This window comes from Dioscorea cayenensis, chromosome 15 (assembly GCF_009730915.1).
Source record: "Dioscorea cayenensis subsp. rotundata cultivar TDr96_F1 chromosome 15, TDr96_F1_v2_PseudoChromosome.rev07_lg8_w22 25.fasta, whole genome shotgun sequence".
NCBI lineage: Eukaryota > Viridiplantae > Streptophyta > Magnoliopsida > Dioscoreales > Dioscoreaceae > Dioscorea > Dioscorea cayenensis.
In genome coordinates, this window is record NC_052485.1 from 10,801,575 (window position 1) to 10,809,909 (window position 8,335).

The 8,335-nt window shown below is 29.2% G+C and overlaps 1 long non-coding RNA gene across 1 annotated transcript; it reads left to right on the plus strand.

Annotated features, from left to right (window-relative positions):
- Positions 1-935: 935 nt before the first annotated feature.
- LOC120276722 lies at positions 936-3,564 on the plus strand. The gene is made up of 3 exons (XR_005541363.1): positions 936-1,079; positions 1,233-1,286; positions 3,214-3,564. It is a non-coding gene; the product is annotated as an uncharacterized LOC120276722 (long non-coding RNA).
- Positions 3,565-8,335: the final 4,771 nt, after the last annotated feature.

Sequence of the window (8,335 nt, forward strand, 5' to 3'; positions counted from 1 at the left end):
ATATATATATATATATATATGTATAATTATATAGTCTAATTTTATTTTAAAAAATGCATTAAAAGAAAAGAAAATAAATAAATAAATTCACCTTTTTTTTTAATTAGCATTTACCAAAAACAACCCCAACCATTGCTAGGAACAATGCATTTTTTTTTGTATTCTTGTTAACTTGGTAATGGTCTTAAGATCATCACGGTTTAACTGAAGAATATGAATTTTGAAATACCACCATTGACGTCCAAATCCTTGGTCCAAGTTTGTATCTTTTGAAGTCAATAAGATGTTTCAAGATGATAAAGGCTTTTCTTTTTTGTTTTTATTTTGTTTACATGCCCTTTACATCTACTCATACCTCAGTTTGGTCAAATAATTTTTTAATAAGCATATGATGCAATTTTTATATTATTAATATATATATATATGATTTGTATAATTGAAATAGCATATCAACTAAAATTACCTAGTTCCGTCAATAATAATTAAATGTATTCAATTTATTGGAAAATTTTATTTTAAGTAATTATTAAATAATAATTTTTTCAATATTACACACGCAATGATCATTGTAAATAATAGTTTTATGTTTGTAAATAATTTAATATAAACAAATATTATTTTTTGTCTTTAAATATAAAATGTTGTATAAATTGGATCATTTATTTTTTTTTTTAAAAACAAGAAGATTAAAAGGGATTGGGCTCAGGTGATGAAGAATGTTCAAATGTAATTGTTACATGTGTATATTTTAATTATATAAATTTGTTTTAAATTCGATTGTCATTTGAACCAACTTAACATGAACTTGGGCCCTCAAGTCAGCCCAACACTGTGAATCTTACCCATATTCACAAGCCACTCTCTTCCAAACCCAATCATCCCCAAGCCACTCTCAACCCTAAATTTTCTCTCTCGCTACTCCGTCCTCGCCGCCGTCCACTGTTTTTGAGGTGGATCCAATGATGGAGAGCGCTCCAACGACTGAACGCTGGTGAGATCGTTAGTCAAAGTTCTTATTGTTGTGAGACAACCAGCATTAATTATCCTAACTTGGACGAGCTCAATTCCATCAAGATTTGGTGAGTGGAAAGTTCTTCTAATTTGAATCTTGTTCTTGATATATTTTGTCGAAGTTCCCGATCCTTTTTCTTTCCCATTAAATATGTCGATCTCCATCTTCTTCTTCTTAACATTGTTATGTTTTGTTGTTTTTTTTGTTGATTGTTTTCCAGTTGTTGGATTCGGGAAGAAGAGGGGCTGGAATACTCCCTTCGTCACCCTCGCAGGTAAAGGATCTATCCTTTTTTGCCTTGATTTGGCATTGAATCGATCATTTTATCAGAAACCTTAGGTTTTACCCTTGATTTTCTTTATTTGATTGGGGATCTTTGGGAAATTGATGTAATTCATGCTGGTTCTTGTTGTTGATTATGCCTTTGGTTTAGCTTTATGGATTTTAAATCAGTTGTATGTGTTTTTGTGGTAGATCGGATGTGTTTCGGTTTGGCATCGTGTTGTGGATGGTTTGATGGCTTGTGGTTTTTTATTGCAATGAGGACACCTCATCTTGGGTATGAAATATCGGATTATTTATGGAAATTAGGTTAATATTTTGTTTATTTGTGATGATTGATATGATGCTTGAGTGTTGTTAGATGGTTTGATTTGCTTGTGATTTTGATATTGGTGTTGCTATTAACTTATTGCTGTCACAAATTCAGGGAGTTTGTTAAAAAGTAACTTTTTTTGTGTCTCTTCTTTACAAATCTAAAGTCTGTGGTTTGGAGTGAAAAAAATGAATTTTTTAGGCATGGATATGGATACAAATGCTTAAATGTTACTAGGTCTCAATCAGGCAGGTGTCCTCATCACAAGGATGAAAGTTTTTATTATCCTCAAGAGTATAAAAATGTATTTCTTTATTGGGTGTCCAATTTTGAATTCTTGGTGATTTTTTTAGGTTGCTATAGCTCAGGGTTTTCTTTTATTAGATGCTTTTGTCTGATAATTATGCAACCTTTTGGTGTTATTTAGATGTTGTCATTTGCTTAAAACGCTGATATTGGTCATTTTATGACATATTGCTTTGTCAATTAGAGGAAACTTGTTGCAGAATAGTACTGGCATGAGACTACTATGGTTTTTGTTTAAACTAAATTTCTAAATTTTTGAGAGAAAACAACTTTTCTGCATGTGAGGAAGCATGAGGCTGCTCGTGCTTCATATTGACTAGATCTCATACTGGCAGGTGTCTTGTATACCTGCCTATGAGTTTGTAATTTGTAGTGCCTTGAGAGGATATAAGAATGCAGATGTGATGACAGATAATCCGTAGGAAAGATAATAAACTTGTTTAATCGTGTAAACTTGTTAAATGACCTGAAGGATAAATGAAGGTTAGTAGTTGTATCTGCTGCAATTTTCAAAGTATTTGGTAAGGATGCTGCTAAAGTTCCTTTGATTACCACTTATCCTAAAAGCCAAGGGAAGGTAAAGCATTCATATATCTATGTAAATCTACAAATTTGGCTTATCTATAAAAAGAAAAGTTTCAAAGGAATGTACATAACTTTGGTCTCTTTATTTTTAAATAGAAAAATAGTAATGTTGAGCACCACCATAACTTTGATATCCATTTGAGATTATAAGCAAGAAGGAGGTGTTTGATCTTTGAGCTTTTACAAGAAATAAGGCAAATAACTCTTTCATGCATAATCTGTTTGTTCCTCATTAACTTATATTTCTTATGTCATTATATATATGGATGTTTTATAGGTCAAATATAGTTCTTGCATTCAAGAACTTGTTCTTTATGTGAATCTTGTATTTTGTTATTCATGCCTTTTCCTTTTAGTCATAAGTCTATTCATTTGCTATTCATTAACTATTTTTTTTTTTGTTAAAAGTTCATAATTTGGTTTGGATGTTGTTATTGGTTCAAAGAAAGAAGCTAACAATTTAAAGCATTTTGATTTCCTTTCCTGTTGTTACATTGAGTAGGAGCATCCCTGTTAGGATGCTTGTAATTACGGGGCTATTCAATATTTTGTTCATGTTAATTATGTAAATTTCCTTTAGAAAAAGAGTTTGTTTGCTTTAGCCTCCATAACTATTCATGATAAACATCAATAGGAATTATTTATTTTTACTAGACAATGGGCTGCGATATTAGAATGCTATTTTTTATTCCTATTTTCCATATTATTATTGTAGGTCATTCTCTTTGTGCACAATCCTCAGCTTGTAGTTCTCTGGCAACGTCCTTATCTGATCCCTCTTCCAACTGATGGGCTTGAAGGCTCTAGAGCTTTGGTATTTATGCATAATCAACTACAAATCCAAGAAGAGTGGAACCAACAAGAGCTTCAAGAAACTCGAAAAGAGATGGCTGAAATTAGGAGGATGCTACAATTATTTATATCTCAAAATCATGCACCTTCTCAAATAAATCAAGGAGGCCATGACGAAGATGTTGATCCAACTCCACCAACTTAGTAGTTGGTGTTCTTATGTTGTGACTTATTTCTCGTATTTGTTGCTTGCTTGTGATACTTTTGAGTTTTAGTACTTGCCACTTATGTTAGCTATGTGTGCTTGCACTTATTTTGAATATGAATTGTGTTATTTTTAATGCCTTTGGCAAGGTTTAACATAATATTTCGTACTTGGTTATGATAGATTGCAATTGTTATTTTTAGTATATTGTATTAAAATTTATTGATTATTCTAAATGAATGATTTAATAAAGATTTTTGTACTATAATTTATAATATAATTTTAAAATAAATAATTCAAACTTTGTTTTATATTAGGAAGGGATTACCTAGGGAATAATCTTATTTTCATATTTTATTACCCAAGGAAATAATCCCTAAGTATATTTAGTAAGGGATCACCAAGGCTATGATTCATTGATGCTCCATCCAAATACTAATGAATTTCCCAAGAAACAATCCCTAGGAAATATTACCAAGGGATTTAACATTTTAAGTTTTTGAAAATTTAGCAACTGATTACTTGTGAAAAATACCTCGCCAAAATTACCTAGAGATTTCCTAGGAAATGTTCTGAAGCAAATTCCTTATTTTTGATGAATCGATTAACATAAATTACCTAGAGATTGCTCAGGAAATATTCTGAAGCAAATTCCTTGTTTTTGATGAATTGATTAACATAAATTACCCAGTAAATTTATTATTTACCCATGGAATATTTCACTGCTATTTAGAGAGGGATTATAAAATTCCTAGGTAAATTATTACCCACAAGGCTTTTACCCAGGGATGTCAATTCCTAGGAAACCCCTCGCTAACAAATATTACACAGGGATTTTAGCATTTTAGTTAGGGAATTGTCCTAAGCTAATTGTTGTTTTTCTTGTAGTGATGTAGGCTAGAAGGTGGTGACAAGAGTTGCTTGATCAATGCTGTCGAACTCCTCGCTTCTCCCTTGAATGTGACCTTCTCCTCTATGATTTCACCCTCCAAAACTTCTCTCCGGTTGGCTTGTAGCTGATGGTGGTGGAGAAGAAAGCTAGGTGTGTGGAGTCAAAAGACCAAGAAAAAAATCAAACCTGTCCAAAAATGCCCTAGAAAGGGCTTATAAATTAGTTTCTTTCTAGTCTGTGTTGGAGCTATGCAGGTGCATATCACCTGCACAATTTCTCTGGACAAACTTTGTAGGCGCCGTGTGGGAAAAAAAATCTACTGCTACAGTAACCATCTCTACATTAATCACCGCTATAGTAATAACCACTACAATACTTGATGACTGAAATCTGCCCGGATGAGTGTGAGCTTTGACAAATCTTTTAAATTATGCTAAAACAAAGCTCACTTATGCTCCAAATGATCTTCCGATGTTCTGAGATGAAAAGAAAGGATGTACAAGATAAAGAGTATCGGAATCGTAGTAAAATGCATGAAAGTACAGAAAATACATCGTGAAATATTGATGTATTTAGACACTTATCAGTTGTCTCCAAAAGTATGCTTGTTTAATATCACTAGCATAATGTACTTGAGTCATTATGTGGGGGTTCTAAAAAGTGAAACAACTCTTTATCTTCTTGACTAAAGTCACCATATAAATAGATTTTTATACGGTGTTCATTGAGTTTGAATGTCTCTTACTTGGGATTGGTCAATTCTATTGCTCGTTGAGGGAAGACCTGATTAATGATGAACCATCCTTAGCATTTTAATTTTAGTTTCCTACAGAATAGCTTAAACCTTGAGTTGAACAAGAGTATTTTGTTACCTACCTTCAACTATTTACCCTAGTTGATATGCATGTCATGATATTGCTTTGCCAGTCTTGTAAATTCTCGAGCTTTCAATGCTTCTAATGATACCATTAGTGTCCACCGATAGGCCTGAGTGGCATTGTTCTAGGATTTTTCACCCTCTTTCACTTGACACACATTTGCGCCAAATATGATCCACAACAATTAAAAACAAATAGAGATCATCCCAGCAGTAATATTTCAAATCAGAGAAAATCTTCTTCTGCTGATGAGTGAAACTTTTGGGAGGGTATGCCTTGACAAATAGTTTGAAAAGTCATTAAATCATGGGGGTATTAAAGTCACTGGTCACTTGCAGGCCATACAAGTGCTTATTTAAGAAAGTGCTATTTTTATCTTTGGTGTTTAATACTTGAAGATGACCATTTTCTAGACGCGACAAGTAATCTATGGCCACATTCTCTGCCCTAAGTTTATCATTTCTCTTTAAGTCAAACTCTTGTAGAAGAAGCGCTACAACAAATTGTAGTTTTAGTGATAACAAAAGTAATCACTAAAAGTAGTAATTTTAGTCACAATTAGTAATAATAGCAAATTTTAGAAATCATCACCTCCCGTTATAAATACCTCCAATGCTAATACAAGAGTAACCATTTTAGACAAATGGTCACAATTACACCATAATTTTGTGACCAATTTCACGACACTAACAAATTTAGTATGTGTGGCAAAGCGATGTGGCTACAATAACCTTCTTTATTTATGTCGATTTTTGTTGACACAAAAATTTTTTAATTGTGACGAATAAAGTACTCACAAGAATTTGTTCTACTGTGTTAATTTTATTGACAAAAAAAATTGCTAAATAGTGACTAATAAGCTATCACAATAATCCATTTTATTGTAACAATATTGTTGACATATATATATATATATATATATATATATATATATATATATATATATATATATATATATATAATAGTGACAACATTTTTGTCAATAGTAATATTTTTATTGATAACCAATATTTTGTCAATAATGTTATTTTGAGATATTATCATGTGTTTATCATTGTCACAAATAAAATTATTAATTTAATAATAATGTTATCACAAGAATAAAAATTATGTTATGCTAATTTTGTCACTCATATAATAAATTATTTGTGATAAATATAAAGTTATATTTTAGATACTTTTGTCAAGAGAAATTTTTAGTTACAAAAATATTGTCACACAAGCAAATAAAGTATTTAATATTATATGAAAATAAATAAATAAATAAATATATATATATATATATATATATATATAAATATCACCAAAATATACAAAATTCAAATTTTGAATATATAAAATTGGAAATTTAACATCCAAAATACAATCATAAAATTATCCTTTTAAAAAAATAAAAAAGGATTTTAAAATTATCCTAAATTTGGAAATAAAGTACTAAGTAAAAGATTTAAGAAAAGGAAAATAAGCAAATTTTGTAACCATGAAAACATGTATCTCTACATCAAGAGCTAGTTGTGTCAATTTAATTCTCCGAATCAAATGAAGTCGAACCGTTGCCATCGATCTCCATCGGAACATAATTACCCGAGGCTTCACCATATTCATTTATTCTTTTTATATGTTAATTTCATTGAGGATATATATATATATATATATATATATATTGAAATTTTATTTTTTTTTAATTTTATATTATCTAGATTGTTTTATGAGATTTGGTAAATCTCTATTTAATTTGAATTTAAGGTTTTAAAAATTTTCTCTAATACTATAAATCCTTGGTATGATCTAAATTAAAAGCTTGTTTCCTATACCTTAACATATAAATTTTGAGGATTGGATAAACAATAGCAACTTACAAAACAATGAATTTGAAGAATATTATTTTTACATCAATTGTTATCTCATATTTTTACGAATATTTTTAAAATTTGAATATTTTTCCTTTAAATTTTTTTTTGAACAATAGTGTTAATTACTTTTTTTTATTACAAAAAACTTTATATTTGTGACAAAATGATTGATAATTACAAAAACAAATTCTAATGTCGCAATTCTTGTAGTACAAGTATAATCTATTTGGTTTATTAAAACTATATTAAAGAAAGCTAAAAATATATTTTTACTTTTTTTAATATATATTTTTTTTAATTTTTGGTATTTTTATGTGTAAAATAGTTGTTTATTTGGTTAGTGATTGACGAAAATGTTTTTATAGATTAATATTTTGGTTTAATAGAACAAAATATTTTATTATCTAATAGGTTATTTTGAAGTATTTATAAATAATAATTTTGTTTGATAAAATTATGTTAAATTTTATTTTTTAAAATTATTTAAATTTTATCTTGTTTGAATTTTCTTATATCCAAAATTGTCGACACAAAAGATAAGATGTATAATTGTGATGGGTACTAAATTGTCACAAGTGAAATTGACATAGTGACAAAATAATCAGATGTCACAACTATTGTTAAGACATTTAATTTTTGTGGCAATATATAGTAGCACTAAATGGTTGAACGTTTTTGTGACAAAACTATTGTAACAAAAAATATATATTGAATGTCGGAGAGCATTTTTGTCACAATAAATGAAAAATTATAGTGGCAGAAATATTTTTTGTCACAATTACACATCATTCTCATCAAGAAACTTTTGACATCAAATCTTAAATGCTTTTAGTAACAAACACTGTACACAAAATTTTTTTTGCCAATGTTAATATATTAATAGTGATAATTTAATTGTGACATATACTAAATTTTTATAATTATCACTATAATAATGGAAAAAATATAAGTTATCAAAATTAATTTAAACAATAGTTTATGTTACACTTTTTGACACAAAAACCTAATATTTGTGGCAAAACAACAAGGTGACACTAAAAATCTTAACTCTTATAGTGAAGAATCCACCTAATCAACCTAGGTTAGTTGTTTTACTCTAGTGTATTTTGCTCCAAGGGTATCAAACTCTATTTGCTTGTTTTATTCACTGTATTTCCACTATCTTGATCATTTAGCACCTATAAAGAGCACAACTACAGTTTACATAATTAAACTGG